Raw genomic sequence first — 18,457 nt, 5'->3', positions numbered from 1 at the left:
AAAAAAAGTTTAATAATGCTACCTACTGCTAGAGTCCCGGCAAAGCTCATGAGAATAGCATCCCTCATGCTCCTAACACCGCGGCTGATGACCGGTTTAATTAGCTAAATGTAGTTGTGCTGAGCCAATCGTGCTCAGTGCCAAAGTTTATGCAAAATAATGAAGGCAATGGTTTACTAAATTTAATAACCTGATTCATCTTATAAAAAATTAACTTGATGACAATGTTTAAATTGAACCAGCTTAACTGCACGGAGGTGGCAAGTGCGTTCAGAAGAATATTTAAAGCTAATAATATAAAAAAAACAAACAAAAAAAAACAGAGAAGACATTTTAAAACACTGGGCACCATCCGCTTTCTAGCACTTGTTACGTCTGATCCAATCGGGAAGAATAAGTGGCCATGAAGGTTAATATCTTGCTGTCGGGTTTAAAGATTTGCATATAAACATTAAAATACCATAAAAAGGAAGACACTCCCCCCAAAATGTTACATACCTGCTTTCTCACACTAGATTTCATTCTCTACAGTGGAGGCTACAAACTGCTCATCAAAGGATCAATCAAACCCACCGCCTGTTCTATTTGGGCTCAAACACTGTTTCCCCCGCTCCCCCTCCTCCTCTCCTCTCCTTTCTTTTTTCCCCTGTTCTACTTCCCACTTTCTCTTCCTCCCTTCCTTCCTAATATGAATTAGTCACCAGGATCAAAAAAAAAAACAAAAAAAAACACCGAAGAGATTATGTATCTGAGGGAAGATGTCCACCTTCTCTGAAAAAGATTAGGACAGAACCACACGGGGCCCCTAATCCCACTGCTGCCACAGGCTAGAGACAGGGTCTGTGCCCTCCTGTTGGCCATGGTCACCACCCACGCTGCTGACTTTACGTGCCAGACCCTTGCAGGCATTCGATGCTCGTGCGCACACGATACAGGTAAGATTCATACTAGACACAGTGCTCAAGCGTGGCCACAAAACTGCCTCAATCAGAATTTTCACATCCGAATTGTCGCATCTCAAAGAATCCTTCACACTGACCGGCTCAAGACTTTATCGGAACCCCGTCAGGTCCCACTCTGTTAAGCATGAGAACATCAGGATGCCAGCGACACCCCGCAAGACCAGGAGGCAGCACTCGCTTTGCACTGGGAAACGCAGGGGAATGACTCGGGGACCTCCAAGAATCAGGATCCGGGCTGTGCATTTCGTGACCTGCCTTCTTTGCGTTTCCCAAATGTCACTGAGTGGGAGCAGAAACCCTGGGCGAGAACCATGCTGGGACCAGAGGATGTAAAAATGAACCAGTCGAGCCAAGAAAGGCCAAGACAAGATCATGGACTGGAGATGGGGCCCGCATGAATGAGGAAGAGGGAACACGACAGAGGAAACCCTGTCTGGCAAGCAGAAACTGTGGGGTCCTGGCAGCTGGCAGGGAGCTGTGGAAGAATTTGGGCAGAGAGCAGCACTAGGAAGAATAATAATTAGTATCAGTATTATAACTAGATAATTACATGTTATATAGTGATACACATTATATAGCTAAAATACTAATTATCATTATTATTATTTTATTATTTTATTCACTTAAGATCCCTCCGGTGGTCATACAGAAGGTGGGTAAGCTGAAGACACTGAAGCCTTGTGAACAGCCAGGAAGGGATAAGGTATCCTCGTAGGCTGAACAGCTAAGGGAAAAATGAGAAAATAATCTGGGAGGTAAACATCGCACCAAAGTCTGATGACTGCCTGAGTCTAGGTCTGAGGGAGAACCCCATGTCTCCACAGATGCCAGCCCGGCCCCAGAAGAGGTTGTCCACTGGTTTACGCAGGCAGTGAATATGGAGGAGGAGGGGTGGGTTTGTGTGTGGCGGTGGAGGGGGCGGGTGGAGCAGGTGACCATCCCCGGTCCAACTCACTGGGAGGACAGATAAGTGGGGACAGAGTCATGGATTCCTCAGGCACAATGGACATCAAGGTGGGAACCCAGTCCTCACAAATATGGACAAAGACCCTAGTTGCTAAGAACAAGGTCAGTTCTTTCCCTAGCACTCAAAGTCTCCTTCTGGTTTGGGTTTTTTTAATTTTCTCCATATTGTGGATTTACTTGGGCAGTGTCCCCATTTACTGTAAATTATGGTTTTAATTATCATTTTTATTAAGATGCCCAAAGGAGTTGGGGCTTACAGCACCCGTAATTTCTAATGGGTTGTTATTATTAATTTATAATTGAGAAACACTGGAGACAAATGATACTTGCAAATGCACACAATTAAAAGGCCACGAAGAAGGTGATCCCCGCCCCCCAACATACCACTACAGCAATCTTTAGGAACGAACGGATCAACAAGTTGCAGAACCTTCCAGCACCCGCCAACTCCCCCACCCTGGAGCTCTACCAACACGTACAGAACAAGGTGAACCTGAGGTCTTTCATCCTGAGTTAGCTTTGCGGAAAATTCAAACCTGGGGACAACTTTTGTGTTAATTCACCACTGCGTTCAGCTTCGCCAATATCCTCCCTGTAAGTACAAGGACCGAACTTCCCGAAGTGATCTGATTCATGTAAATGAAATTACAGTGACTCCACGTTGACCACGACGCTGAAATCAGACGCTCTGAGGGCACTTCAAATGAAGGTCCAGGAGACATATTCACCGACGCCCTAAGGTCAGTGCCACAAGTGCAGTGACCAGATAACCCACCCTGCTGCTTGTGTCGCCACTTCACCTACCTGAACGTTTACACTTCCCTGCCACGCCATCTCAATTACACAGTTCTCAGTTCCAAAGAGTCACAAATCACACTCGCTCAACACTAACTGTGATGGCGAACTCTTAATAAATTACAAAACTATACAGGCCTCTCCAGAGGAAAATAAGGCATAATCAGCCCTGCTTTTAAATGCCTGTGTTATGGGGGCACCTGGGTGGCGCAGTCGGTTAAGCGTCCGACTTCAGCCAGGTCACGATCTCGCGGTCCGTGAGTTCGAGCCCCGAGTCAGGCTCTGGGCTGATGGCTCGGAGCCTGGAGCCTGTTTCCGATTCTGTGTCTCCCTCTCTCTCTGCCCCTCCCCCTCCCCCGTTCATGCTCTGTCTCTCTCTGTCCCAAAAATAAATAAAAAACGTTGAAAAAAAAAATTTTTTTTTAAAATAAATGCCTGTGTTATGGACAGCTGGCAACAAGTCCCAGCAATAGCCCTTGTAACATACGCAGGCCTCAAATATAATCGTTTCCCAAAGAAAGATACCAACTGGAGAGGGAGGGATACAGCAGCAGGAAATGGCCACGTCACACAGAGCATCTTTTGGAACTATCGCTAGGCTGCACTTACGTGTTTTGGGCAGTGTAACACTAAGGCCGTAAGTTTTCTAAAACCACAGGGTAAATTCCAAGTGACTGTCTGGGATCCCTCAAGAGGCAACACTGACCCCAGGCTGCCTACTTGTGCTGCCTGAGTAAGATCTCATCCCACCGGGCAGGGACCGTGTGTACCCGGCGTGTTCGGCATTACAGAGAAAATAGTGCCCAAAGATATTACAATTAACATGGTCCTAGGCAGCCCCAGTGAAGACAGACTTTGTAAGGACAACTAAATTGAGCATGGTCCATGCAGATCAGGGTCTGGGGGAACCAGGCAGCCACATATATCAATGGTGGGGGGAACAGGGGAGTGGGAAACAAAAGGACTCAACGTGGCTCAGTCAGGCGAGCATCCAAATCAGGTCATGATCAGCTCAGGTCACTTCAGCTCAGGTCATGATCCCAGGCTCTCAGGATTGAGCCCCGTGTCAGGCTCCACATGGAGTGTGGGGCCTGCTTAATATTGTCTCTCTCCCTCTGTCCCTCTCCCTGTCTCCCTCCGCCTCTCTCTCCCTCAAAAAAATTTTTTTAAATAATAACAAAATGATTCAACATCTTTGGGGGCAATTGGGTTCTATCTATCAAATTGTACATGGCCACACCCTTTCACCCAGCTATTCCACGTCCAGAAACTTGTCCTACAAATACACTTGCCCATATGAGCAAATATGGGAGAGGAACGTTGCATAAACCAGCATTGCATAAACAACCAAAAAACCGGAATGAATCTAAACATCCATTTCCCTGTTATACTTAAAATTTTTTTTAACATTTTTACTCATTTTTGAGAGACCGAGACAGGGCGTAAGCAGGTGAGGAACAGAGAGAGAGGGAGGGAGACACAGAATCTGAAGGAGGCTCCAGACTCTGAGCTGTCAGCACAGAGCCCGACATGGGGCTCGAACGCAGGAACCATGAGATCACGACCTGACCGACTGAGCCACCCAGGTGCCCCTCCCTGTTACATGATTAAGAAAAAACATTGAAATTACAGAGTAACACGTGTGATCCCCTTCGGTGACACACAAAGGTAGGGGAGGGACATGTTTAAATTTACGCACTGACTACATGGGCACGCGAGCTATTGGTAGGGGCCTGGGAAGACTCATTTGCATGTGTCGCATGGATGCCGTTTCCACTTTTCACACACGCGTGTATACCTGAAAGAGTAAGAGGCTAAAAGTGAATGGCGGAATGTATCTAACTGATCACAGTGGGCCTTTGCAAATTTTAACACAGAGGAATCAAGGCAAGTGAGAAAGCAAAGAGAATACACCAGACGTGTTTTGAGCATCGTGGTTTTAGAGAAGCCCAGAGAAAGAAGGTGAAGAGGAGGACGCGGGAGCGAGCATCACTTCGTGCTGGGCCGCCGCCAGGAGCTTCAGGAAACACATTATCTAACTCTCAGATGCTCTTCACGGCCACCCTACGAAGGACCATTGTCATCACTGCATCTCTGAGAAAACCAACGGGCCCCAGAGGTCTTGGGACTCCCAAGATCAAAGGGCAAAACTGAGTCTAGGGTAGGAGGAGCCCCCTGAGGGCAGGAAAAACCAAGCGGGAACACCACTCACCAGCCCCACCGTCCGCTAATTGCCTCTGTTCCACTCGACTGATAGAAACTGGTACGTATTCTTTGTGGCCCTGACGACACATGTTTACGTTTTCGGCATTTATGTGATTTAAGCTAAATCTTACTGAGCATGGTTGTCCTTCTGAAAGAGAGAAATGGTCCCCACGCCACGGGCTTCGGTGCCAACGGCCGACCGACGACGCCCGTTCCTTTTCTGTGTCATCTTGTCAAGGCAAAGGATTCAGGCCTCTTCAGCTACTTGATTACATAAACGTACTTACTTAATGGAATCTGTCCCCAAACTGTGATGCATTATCAAATTACCTTCTCTCTTATTTAATATTTCATCACAGGGCTCAGAATTAACACCATCCTTTGCTTTCACAAACATTTCTCTGTGCAAGGCCTATGAAACAGGATAACTAATCCGCAGAAATAATGTTTCTCTCCACATTCTCCAAGGTCAACAACGTACAAGCACGGACTTCAATGAACCCTGCCTCTACACTTTCAACCAGTAAGTCCTTTTACAAGGGACGTTCTTAACACCCTAGGCTTACCAAGCCATGCTCGAACTTTTTCCTTCATTTCTGAAAGGTTTCAGTGCCAAACTTTGGAGATCTTTATTGAGGCCAAAGACAAAGACTTCCCCCCGCAACCACCCCCTCCCCCCCCCCCAGTCTCAAGAAGAAAGTGGCGTCATGCTGGATTTTTTAGCAAACTGTACATATGGCACTTTTATAAATGCAGGCCAGATCCTTAGGGAGGTAAATAAAACAGGACGAAATAGAAGAAACCAAAAGCAAAGGCTTCCCATTAAAACACACACACACACACACACACACACTCTTAAATCCAGCTTATTAGATGTAGAAACTAGTATGTATTTTCAAGGCTCTCAAGAAGGTACAGCTTCTTTTACTCTTTGGCAGTAATACAGGAAAGAACATGACAGCTCTGTATAACCTCTCAAATTCAGGACATGCTACTTTGGCCCAAGTCTATGCTCTTCGGAAGGCAACGCTTTTTTATAAGTCAAAAACCGCACGCATGCACGCACGCACACACACGCACACTCCCTCCCCTGGTGTTACCTCCTCACAGAACTCCCCACCCACAGCAGCATTACCAAGAGATCCACAGGATCTCTGGTGCTTGCAAGTGGAAACGGTTTACCCTCAAGTTTGGCCTTTTTCACTTTGATGGATTAATTTATAGCCACTTCAAGAGGAGAGAACCCAACTCTGAATCTGCAAGCGCGCTGTATTATGTTACTGAGCAAGTTCATTGTTTTCACAGCTGGGCCAGGATTTCCTTTCACGACGGAGGCCTCCGTCACTTTGCCAGCCCGCTTGAGACGGGGTTCTTTATGCTGCAGAGCAAGCAGGGAGGCCGCGGAGGTCCCGCACCACACTTGTCCAGAAAAAGACCCCTTTCTTTTACTTTCTCAACAACCCATGGGGCCATGACCAGCCTATCTCCCAAAGCATTTTCCAATCTTGTCAATTAAGAAGCAGGGTTAGGAAGGGACTGTTCAAAAAAAGAAGAAAACAACTTCTCCATTCCACTGAGAGCTTCCAGAAATGAAAAGCCTTCCCCAAGCCCGCATCTTCAGTGGGAGCAAGGCAGCCCGCTTTCTAATTCAAGCCCCTGCCCCCCCTTTTTTATTTCAGATCGACCTTGACTCTTACCTTCTAAAAAGTGCTATATTACTTCGCCTCTTGAAAAGATTAAATTCTTTATGCTCCCAAAGTCATGTGGAGGTGCTCAGAACGCCACACTGGGAAAATTCACTTTTTTGAGGCTCACTTTAGAAGCGTCCAAATTGACTTTCATTCTCCACCGCTTATAACTTTGTAAGATGTAACTTCTCGGAAGTCTGACTGAGATTCTGCCGTTGAAACTAGATGTGTCGGGAGACAGGCCCACTAACTCTGCTCTCTGGATCCACCAGGGCCTGTGCTATAGTCAGACCTCCTCCACCTTCTCCTTATGCAGAACAAAACCAGGAATTGGACATTCACTGGGATGTGTTAGGGAGCAAACATTAAAATGAGAGATTTGCTCAAAATGTGCAATAAGGAGACAAAATGTACAGCACTTGAGAGCAGACTGAATTTAATGCAAAAACACCCAAGGATAATCCTTTACCTTGTAGTCATTAAAGAAAAAGTATCCCTTGTAATCTATATAACCCAGATCATCCTAGAATCTTTAATATAATCACTTTTTTTTTAAGTTTTACAAAATCTAACAGTGGCTTGGCTCTGTGTGTATTTGCATTGTTTGTATGTTTTTAATGTTTTTATTTATTTTGACAGAGAGAAAGACAGAGTGCAAGCAGGGGAGGGGCAGAGAGAGGGAAACACAGAATCTGAGGCAGGCTCCAGGCTGTGAGCCGTAGGCACAGAGCCCGACATGGGGCTCAAACCCACACACCGCAAGATCACGACCTGAGCCGAAGTCACTTAACCAACTGAGCCAGCCACTATCTCATTTTGACTTGAAAAAAATTGTTTTTTTTCTTAAACCAAATTGCTACTTCTGATGAGTCCTCTTGCAATAGTCACACAGTCCACAGCCATCCTGCATGGAAGGTACCAGCAACGCTGGCTTTCAGAAGGGGAAGTACACAAAAGTCTTCACTTCCTTCCACAAGCCAGGCTGCGCGAAACAAAACAAAGCACAAAGAATCGTTACCAGTTTGACGCTTACCTTTTGGTAAGGCACTCTGTAATTACAGTGCCTGGGTCCCCAAGAGACATATAATTCGTAAGAGAAATTCTCCATTTCTTCATCACTTTTTAAGCTGAGATCTCCTTAAACCAAATCAGACCCACCGACGAGGGGGAAAGGGGAAGGAGTTTTTAGTTTGATAACATTTTGTTTTGGAACACCATGATGAGGGATTAGTGAAACACACCAATTTTAAAATCTACCTCTCAGTAAACGTGTAATCTAACCATCAGCTGTGATCTGGCACCTGCTTGGCATGAATGTCAGAGATGAGCAGGGCGCCTTCCAGCTGAGGCTGATTTTTGCCTGACTCCTGAGGATGCGGCCAGATGTAAATTTGTGTTTGGCTCCCCTCTTACCACTGCCGCCTCTGGGCCAAGAAGGTCCCAGTAGGAGTCCCCACGCAGGTAATATACACGATTAGGGATTAGGCTTAACTTCATTTCAAAAAAGGAGAGCGAGTGCTCTGAGCTGGTTAAGACACACGGGCCCTGATAGAGGACTCCAGCTTGCACGCAGCTTCAGTGCAAACTCGGAGCCTGGAGGGGTCTCCGTTCCCAGCAGTGGGAGCCTGTGCAATTGGGGAGCAGCCACAAAAGATTCCAATGGAGATTTGCCCTCCTAGGATAGATAGCTGGAGGAAGCGTGCGCAACTAGATGTTTTATTTGGCTCCAACGTGCAGCCGGCCCCGCGAGCACATAACGTTTTAGAGGCTCTATTAAGACAAGGTGTACTAGCTTTTCTTCAGTGCTTTAAGACCGAGAAAAGGAAACAAGAAATCAAAGAATTTCTTGGAGGCAAGACAGAGTGGGAGGCTTACTGGTTGTTATGGACTGAACTGTGTCCACCTAGAATTCCCACTTTGAGCCCTAACCCCTGACATGACTGTGTTGGAGACGGGGCCTCTGAGGGGGTGGTGAGGGTGGGAGGTCAGGAGGGTGGGGCTCTGACCCAAATACCCCTGGTGCTCTTCTGAGAAGAGAGGCAGCAGAGATATGTGTGCACACACAGAAAAGACCCGGTGAGGACAGGGCAAGGAGGAGGCAAGCAGAGAGGCCTCAGGAGAAACCAAGCCTGCCCGCACCTTGACCTTGGCCATCTAGCCCCCAGAACAATGAGAGGTACGTTTCTGCCATTGAATCACCCAGTGTGTGATATTTTGTTACGGCAACCTGAGCAAACTGATACAGTGCTGCTTTTGACCAGATAAGCTGTCTCCGAAGCTTCCTGGCCTCAACTACCGGGAAGTAAAATCAGAATTTAAGTCATTCCTAAACGAGGCAAGTGAGTAAGGTGGAGGAGATGAGACTTCAATTGGTCAGAAATCTGACTTGTCTTTGGGGTTTCTCTTGGGAAACTGAAGAACACTATCCACAAACAAGAGAGTTAAGTCCTTGCCACTCAACGAGTGGCAGCAGTAGCAGCTGGGAACTCAGAAATGCATATTCTCAGGCCAACGCACACCTGCTGCAGCAGAGAGCTGGGTAGGTGCTGGGCCCGGTGATCTGGGTTCTAATGAGCCCTTCGGGGCCTTCAGATGCTTGTTCAAGGTTGAGAACTTCCGGTCTCGTTAACGCCCACAACTCCCCTTCCCTAACAACACACGCTGTCTAGTGTTTCACACGTACGCACTATTACATCACGGTCCCATTTAACTCCCAACGCCGTGGCTGCGCAAGGCTACTACCCCTATTGTACAGACAAGAAAACTGAGGCTCAGAAAAGCCAAGGTCCAACAGCTAGTAAAGTGGAAGGGTGAAGACTGGACCCTGGGACCTGATTGCCTCTAAAGTCCCTTGCAGATTCCTCCTAGGCAAAGCCCGCCCACTTTCTCTCTGAGCCTAGGTCCCCACCCCTGGGAATCTCATGTATCTCACAGCAGGAAATTATTTACATGCCTCCTCTTCTGACCACTGTCCCATCAGGGTTACTCTTTGGAGTCAGACCCACCGGAGTTAGGCTCCTGCCTCTGTCACATTCTGGAAGCCTTTGAGCCTTGAAAAGGCTGCTGAATATTCTGGGTTGAACTGTTCCCCCCATCCCCACCTCAGAATTCGTATGCTAAAGTCCTAACCCTCAGTATCTCTGAACGTGAGCTTATTTGGAGATAGAGTCTTTGCAGAGGTAATCAGTTCAAGTGGGGTCATCAGGGTGGGCCCTAATCCACTGTGACTGGTAAAAATGCGGACCCAGCGTGCGCACAGGGAGGACACCGGTGGGGCACATGGAAGCCCGGGAGACAGGCCTGGACCACACCGTTCCCTCACAGCCCTCAAAAGAAGCCATCCCTGTGGACACCTTGATTTTGGACTCCTGGCCTCCAGAACTGTGAGGCAATCCATTTCTGTTTAAGCCACCCACTCTCTGGTACGTTGTTACAGCTGCCCCAGGAAATTACTATATTTAACTTCTAGGAGCCTCAGTTTCTTCATCTGTACAAGGGGATTATTAAGAAGAGGTTACTCCTTCAGAGTTGTAGGAATATCAAATGACTTATGCAGAGTTCTCGGCCGGCAGCAAGCTCTCAACACATCAGGCTTATTATTAATACAACATTAGCTAAAACGCCCTCCATGTGATTTATATCTCAAATTTTCCTATAGAAATCTAAACATCTGTCCAGGAGACTAAATAGAATAAATGATTCTTAGCCTCCCTAGTACCTATTCAACAATTAATCACTAGTACCAATTCCTTCCAAAAAAGCATTTAGAGCAGTATATTATAAACACCCACATACAACACAGGAATTTCAACTAACTTGAAAATCAGAGGTTGCTAGGGACAAGGGGTAGAATAACAAACTGGTGGGGCAAAGAAGCAGGAAGAAAATTTCTGTGGAGATGTAAATGTTCTGTATCTTAATTATGGCAGTGGATTGCTGGAATGTACACATTTGTCAAAGGTCATGTGCACAATTAAAACGTGTGACCTTTGTTACGTGAAACTTCTACTTCAAAAAGCTGTTTTTTAAGTGAATGCACATGCCCCTATTAAGAAAGAAAAAAAAAGAAAAAGGTGATCTCCCAGAGAACTAGAGTAAGCTGACTACTTATGTGAGCATTCAAAAATGTTAGCTCGAGCTTCCTGGCAACCAAGGTAATGAGAGGAAATAGAATACTTTATAATGCCCTCCCTTATTAAATGAGAAAAAGCATATCAAATTTTTAGAAGAGATGAGCTTTACTTTCTTAACTCTTAAATTTTGCCAGAGAAATCCTTATACGAGAAACGCGTTAATAAGATAAACCTGTGGTTTGCAAACTTTGTCAATTCTGCTCTATTAAAATAACATGAAAGAAGCCATAGACAAAGTGTAAGTGACGGGCATCACTGTGTTCCAATAAAACGTTATTAACAAAAGTAGGCAGGGGAGGGCTGGTTTTGATCCACGCGCCATAGTTTAGTTGTTGACCCCCCAGAGGAGACAATGCACTTTTAACATTCAATTCTAAGCTGCGTGAAGCCAAACGAGAACAAAGTATGGAAGGACATGTGACTGACCTTGACCTTTCTAGAACCCATGTGGATAACAATGACAGAAAACTGAACTTTAGATAGTTTTCAAGATTCTATGAAAGTATCTGTGAAAGAGAATCTCATTAAGACATATATAAAACAAATTTTTAAAGTATTCAATTTGCATCAAAATCTTATTATACTGCCTCACTCTGAATTTCATTCAACTCACTCTAACTGCACTGGCTCTTCATTGCAGTGCTGGATGGTTAACTATAAACTACATCCTGCCTCTCCCTTTGTGTGTAAAATTGACAAATGTGTTGTTTTTGGACTCCAGAATTCTGGAGAAAGCCAACTGAAATGAATTAAGATGACTAATGAGTTGATTCTGTTTCCAATCCAACAAAATGTTAATGTAAGAACCATGTCATATGATGCTATGTGTTTTAGTTCAAATTTAACATCCAATATTGAATAAGGCAGTTTCTAAGTAAATTACTAAGCTAAAAATATTCTTTCTGCATAGCAAGAACTCCATCTTGTTTAAAATAAATGGAAATTTGAACATCTTTGCTCAGATCAGCCTAAATAAGAAATTAGAAAAAATGCAAACCCCCATTATCGTCAACAGTATTGATTCCATCTTTCTGGAAAAAGTAGCACAATACTGTATATCAAAGAAAACAGTTCATTTACATCGTGACTTCGAGCAAAGTTCTACAGGGAACAAACACTTAGTCAAAACCGTGCTTTTCCAGCGTGCCAGGTAGGTGATCACGTCCAAGGTGAGTGATCAACAAGACACCATAAAAACAGTCGTGACACTGACAAGCCAGGTGTCTTTGAACATCCAGCTACTACGGGGTACCTGGCATTCCTAGCTCTTTTGCAGCGTGAGACTGTTTTTACAAATGTTTTCATTGCATTTACTTAGCACTTGGCAGAGGGGCCGCTGTGGCTCTAACACATTGCTACACAGTTTTGTTTTAAAGTAAATGAACATTAGTTTTCCGTCACATAATATCGGACTAATTTCTATATCCACAGAAGCAGTAACTATGACACTTTCAAAAGCTGTTGGAAGTACTACAATGCCAACGTAATTCCATAAACATTTACCACATGCCTTCCGTCACTAAGACCCTATATGGCAGGTCTTAGATGTTCAGCTCTCATACCAAATCTTTCTAGTTTTCTTAAATTAGGGACATCTACCGACCACCAAAAGAGGAATTTTATAATCACCTTCACTGTGAAAATAGAATCTATTAAGAGATTATTTAAAAAGAGAAATCAACAATTGGGGGGAGGGTAACTTTCAAACAAATAAAAAAAGAAATTTAAAATTTTATAAGGAAGAATTTAGAAATCCAGGGTCTAGAAATGGAAACTACATAAAATATATGTATTTTGCCCCTAGGTTTTAGATTCAACTATGACAGCCTGTCAGTAACTGATTTTTTTTTCATTACCTGACAGTTACTTAGGAAATTTCCATTGTTCAGCACAGGATAATTCTGAAATCAATAATTCTATACTAATTACATGCTGATAAATTTCCATCTGAAAAGTAATCATTACAATAAAAAGTTAACAGAAACAACTCTAGGCATATTTTATTTCTAGTTCTATTCAATTCAATGACTTTTTTTTACAAATAAAAGCACTCTCCAAAGCAGGTCTCCATTTACCTGCTACTAATGATTATAGCTCCTTAAAAGTAGCCGGATTTCATAATTCAGTGTCTATTTCTTCCCCCCAAAATTGCACACAAGTGCCCAGGTACGAATGTATTTGTCTTCCCTCTGTGGAAAGGGGCCAGAGGTTCCAGGACATTCTCAAAGGAGGACAGAGGCCTGGAATTCTTTTTTTTTTTTTTAAAGCAGAAAGCTGTGAAAACATTTTGTTTGTTCCCCTGAAAGGTAAACAGAAAGAAGTCGAGTACTGTGTACTTGACAAAATAGACCGAGCCTCAGAACAAGTCCACTGTGCAATCATCCCATCTCCAGCATCAGGGGCCTTAACCGTTAAGAGTCCAAATCCCTACATGACACTCAAACTGTCTCCGCAGCGTCCTCAGGAAGAAGCCGCCCAGCCTGGGCTGACGCACACCTCTGTGCCCAGGAACTCGTTTGCTCCCGGCAGCCTGTTCTGTTATTGGAAAGCAAGCAATTCCCCACTTGCTTCCTAACGGGTGATAAAAACAAGACAAAAGAACAACTACTTTTGAAAATCATTCGCCATAAGAAAGTAAGCTCCACGGAGGCGGCGGCAGAGAAGGGGGGTGGGGGCGGATATATTATGTTCACTGATGTAACCCCAGATCCTAGAACAGAGCTAGGCACTCAGTAAGTATCTGTCAGAAGAATTAGTTGTCGAAGGTCCCCAACGCCTGGGCAGCACCAATACCAGAAGCAATGCCTCTTCTACAGCCCGATTTTTAATGGGTCGAACCATGTCACTCCAAAAAACGTACACTGAAGCCCTAAACCCCACCCCAGGAGCTCAGAATGCGACCTTATTTGGAAATAGGGCCTTTACAGAAGTCAATCGAGTCAAAATCAGAACATTAGTGTGGGCTCTAATCTGGTATGACTGGTGTCCCTGTAAGAAGGGGTAACTTGGACCGGGAGACAGACACAGACGGGAAGGGACGCAGGGAGCAAGCACATCGAGGGAAGATGAGAAAGAGACGAGTTCCACTGCCAGAGCCAGGAACCGCCTGCGGCAGCCAGAAGCTGGAAGCGACGAGGAAGGATCTGCCCACTTCAGGTTTCAGAGGGAGCAGGGCCCTGCCCACACCTGCACAGCACACTCCCAGCCTCCGGAACCTGGAAATAACTTCCTGCTGCTGCCAAAGCCCAAGCCAACGAAGACGACAGTGGAGGATTCTTCCCAAACTGGGACTGATCAATATTCCTGACAGATAGCCTTTTTAACCTTGGGCCGGGGGGTTGGCTGGCGGTGGTTTTTGCAGCACAAGAGACTCGGAAATGGTGCAGGGCTCACCGTACTGGGTCCCTCCCTGACACTTGCACGTATCCGAGTCCGGCTCTGCTCTGGCCGCTGCTGTGACCACCAGCCCACTCCAGGCAGCTGGACAGACTCACCTGGGGCTGCAGGGTGGCGTTTCCCTGACCCGGCAGCACAGCGCACCTGCACAGAACAGCTTGGGATTCAGCCACGTGCAACCCCAAAACGCTGGGGCATAGTACCTACAGGGCTACCCTCGTGTGGTGGGGGTGGAGGCCGGCGGATAAACGCCTTCCCTTTCGTTCTGCGGGCGGACAGCTCTGAGAGGCACCTCAGAAGGTTCCTCCGCAAGTCCACGAGCTGAATGCTAGTGGCCCACGGCTTCGCCCAACATCCCTACTCCACCTCTCCCTCCCTCCTTGTCTAGTCCTCTCCTCCCTCACTTGAGTTCTCTGCAATCACGTCCCAAATTATCCACAGATAAACCTTTGTCTCAGGTTCTGCTTCAGGGGGAGCCCAAGCTAAGATTTAAAAACCTCTTAAAACATTTGCAGTATAGTAAACCTCCTTAGTTTTTATAAAACCAGAGTTCACGGAAAAGCCCCCTACCCCCAATTCTAACCAGTTGAATGCTGCTTCCTTGTAGAATACTGTCCATCGGTCCCCAATCCTGTCCCCTGAAGGACGCCGGGTTGTTTCTCCCGCTCCCGGAGAGCTGTTGCAAGAACTAATTTACGTAGACCTTCGCCTCCACCGATGAACAGGTGCTCCTGGGACTTGATCTGATGACTTTGCGAGCCCTCAGCAGGTCCGCGGCTCCAATCAGAAATGAACACAATATTCCACAGGTGGTCTGATCACCGGGACTGTTTACTTTTCTTTGCAACAAACCATGAAAGTTTCAGCCACCCGAAGGTATGAACAAACGGGTTGTCTACCCCAGAGCCTTTCCTCCTGCAAAGGTTAAGGGGTTGCAAGGAACGTCGCACGGCAGAAACTTCTCTGAGCAGCTGTAGGTGATAGAGATGCCAAAAGATGATTGCAATTCAGAAGCCCCGTTTTCAACATGTGTTCCCCTTTCACATCAGTGGAGTGGTACATTAAGCACTTTACTCTCACTCTCCCGCAGCGTGGAGCACATGGTTTTCGCAAGCTTGATTACGGTCTATGGCAGTTGGGTGATTGCTACTGAAGTCAAGCAGATGCCTGCTGACATCTCAGAGTGGGCTCCCCCTAATGTGTTTTATTATCATACAGGGAAAAAAAAATAAACTATTCTGAAAAATACTCAATCAAAGAGATATGGATTCTTACCATATCTTTACTTGGGGGGGGGGGGCGCGGCAGAGATTCAATTACATCCGGAGACATTTACCCGTGTCCCTCCATATTCCAAGCTAGGGAGGACCAAAACCCACAAGGCATGTGCACTTGGAGCCTGCTGAAAAGTCAGGGCAGGATTCAGTCTCTGATCCTCCTTTCCCCTTTTGTTTTCACAGCCCTATCTTGGGCTAACCACACCACGCACGTCTTTACTGCTCAACTGAGTTCTAATTAAGCATTATAAAAAAATAAAACAAATTAGTTGCATGTTGTAAACGTCCGTTGGCAAGTGTAATAGCACGGCTCTTAATATGAGAAGTGAATTTAATAAAATTTAAAAGAAATATTTCACCGAAGACAGAGTAATTAAAAGGCACACTGTGCTGTCAGCAAAGCCGGGCTGGCTCCTGCAGTATTAGCAGAGGGAGTGGTGCTGCCGTGGGCGGCTCTGAATGTTTCTGCAGCGCGACCATCGGCTCTCCGAAAGATGGTGGAGCCAGCCACTCAGACCGCCGCCCAGGAAACCGTCTTCCAGACCACTTCCATCCCTTCGGCCACTTGGAAAAAGCTGATTCGTTCAGGGGCGCCTGGGTGGCTCAGTCGGTTAAGCGTCCGACTTCAACCCGGGTCGTCTCACGGTTTGTGGGTTCGTCCCCACGTCAGGCTCTGTGCTGACAGCTCAGAGCCTGGAGCCTGCTGCGGATTCTGTGTCTCCCTCTCCCTCTGCCCCTCCCCTGCTGCCACTCTGTCTCTCTCTCTCTGTCTCTCAAAAATAAACAAACATTGAAAAACAATTTAAAAAAAAAACTGATTTGTTCAAAAGAATTCTTGCTTCCCTGGAGTGGGACATGCTCCCCGCCTCTAGCAGTGGCTCGCTGACCTGCTCGGTGCTTTTCACTTCCTCCCGTGCTGTTTGTGATGCTCACGTGCTCCGGAAAAGGTCTCGGTCCAAACGGATGTGGGAACGCACAGGCCTGCTTTACTCTGTTCTGCCACAAGTCTGAATACTGTCCACATGGAGCACACACAACCACGGCTTTGCACAAGCCCTTTCACTACCCTCCATTAGCAATTTTGTACGCTACCGAGGGGCAGTTGAACAACACAGGCAAACATTTATCTAAGTCCCCAGGTGGACCAGAGATGGTGGGGCGGCCAGCTGTGGAACTGCGCCCCGGCAGGCTGGTTCATGAATTTGAAACTCAAGTGAGTTTTCTTCCCTATTTCATTCAAGTGTGCATCTTAAACCAGTTTTTTACCTCTTAAGAAACACTGTGACCCTCTGTGCATCGGCATCCATGTGAAATTATCCGTGGTAAATTTTTTTTTAAAGATAAACGTGAAACTTAGTCCTGGAGACAAAACAATAGATGAGGTGACTCATGGTGAGCGATACAAGGTGACAGCCACCACATCACGCTGGGTACTTTTCATCTCATCTCCCTGGATTCTCCAGCTCTGTGAAGCTGGTGTCATGGTACCCACTCGTACATGACGACACTGAGACTCAGGGGTTAAGAAGATAGGAAGAAAGTCTGAGGCCCCAGAGTTAGCAAGTTGGAAAGTAACAGAAGTCCCAAAATAGAAAAAAAAAAGGGAAACAAAGAAAGAACAGTGTGTCTAGTTATGTAAGAAAAGAGCAAGGCTCATAATCTGAAAGAAAACCAGGGAGTGGACTGTGTATACTCATGTGTGTTAAGAGTCTGATTTTCCTGGGGCGCCTGGGTGGCTCAGATGGTTAAGCGTCCGACTTCGGCTCAGGTCATGATCTCACGGTCTGTGGGTTCGAGCCCCGCGTCGGGCTCTGTGCTGACAGCTCAGAGCCTGGAGCCTGTTGCAGATTCTGTGTCTCCCTCTTGCTCTGACCCTCCCCTGTTCATGCTCTCTCTGTCTCAAAAATAAATAAACGTTAAAAAAAAAAATTTTTTTTTTAAAGAGTCTGATTTTCCTAAAGTTTAATAACTTAAACCATATTAAGGCGCCTGGGTGGCTCAGTCACTCGACCATCAGACTCTTGGTTTTCGGCTCAGGTCACAATCCCAGGGTCACAGGAATGAGCCCCACATCAGGCTCCAGATTGAGCATGGAGCCTGCTTAAGATTCTCCCTCCCCCCTCTGCCCCTCTCCCCCACTCGCATGCACACGCTCTCTCTCTAAAATAAAAAATTTTTAGTATATGTGCGGCCAAAGCAAGCACATAAAATGAAAAATTTTTAATTAAGGAAAGCAATAATTTTAACCATATTAGTGTTTTATGGCTGGAGGGCAGGGGACAGGGGCGGGGGGGATAGCATTCCCATTTCAGATGTGTCTTTCTGGGGGAAGGGGCCTCCCTCTGTGTTAACACCGCGGGCCCCTCCGTGTTGCCCTCACTTACCCCTGCCCGGGGAGGCGGTACAACCCCCGTGGTTGGGAAATCGGAAAGGACTGCACCCACACGGCACCGCCTCTCCCGTCCTCTTACAGAAACCACACACCCTGTTCTGCTGTGCGGCAGCTGCACACTGCAGGGGTGGACCCTGCCCTCACTGGATGTCCAGCGGTGTCCAGCGCTGACCCATCACCCCGTCCGATTCTGGGGTTCAGGATGAGAAAGCCCACCAGCCCACACATATAAACCGTGCTCTCCAGTATCCACTGGACCAGTTGCTGAGGTGACACTTTAGTCTTCCGTGCGCCTCATCGTTTGTCCGATGTCTCAATTCCCTCAAAACTCGGGAAGGGGACAGTGTGTGACTTGCTCCGGACCTCAATACCTCTTTAAGGGGTCAGGAGACCAATCTGTGCTCCGATTTCTCTCTTTAGCATAAAGAGGTCTATGTTCCTCAAGTCTCTGGAATTGAAAGAGATTGTGGCTACACATTTCAAAACAGTTTAGAACTTATAAACAGATGTGACACAACAGCACATTAATAGGTCTTTGCCCCTAGACCCAGAAGTGTTCACACGTCAGATGATGGAGACTAGCTCTAGTAAGGTCTAGAAGGAGGGACATGTGAGGGGTGACCACCAACGTACACACTCAGGG

General features: G+C 46.3%; 1 protein-coding gene across 1 annotated transcript in view; it reads right to left on the bottom strand.

Annotated features, from left to right (window-relative positions):
- Positions 1-18,457, bottom strand: part of WWOX (WW domain containing oxidoreductase) — a 982,315-nt gene that overhangs the window by 936,550 nt on the left and 27,308 nt on the right. The window lies entirely within an intron of this gene.

This window comes from Panthera uncia, assembly GCF_023721935.1.
Source record: "Panthera uncia isolate 11264 chromosome E2 unlocalized genomic scaffold, Puncia_PCG_1.0 HiC_scaffold_20, whole genome shotgun sequence".
NCBI classification, from domain to species: domain Eukaryota; kingdom Metazoa; phylum Chordata; class Mammalia; order Carnivora; family Felidae; genus Panthera; species Panthera uncia.
The sequence above is the reverse complement of the archived record's forward strand: the minus strand, read 5'-3'. Positions and strand labels throughout refer to the sequence as shown.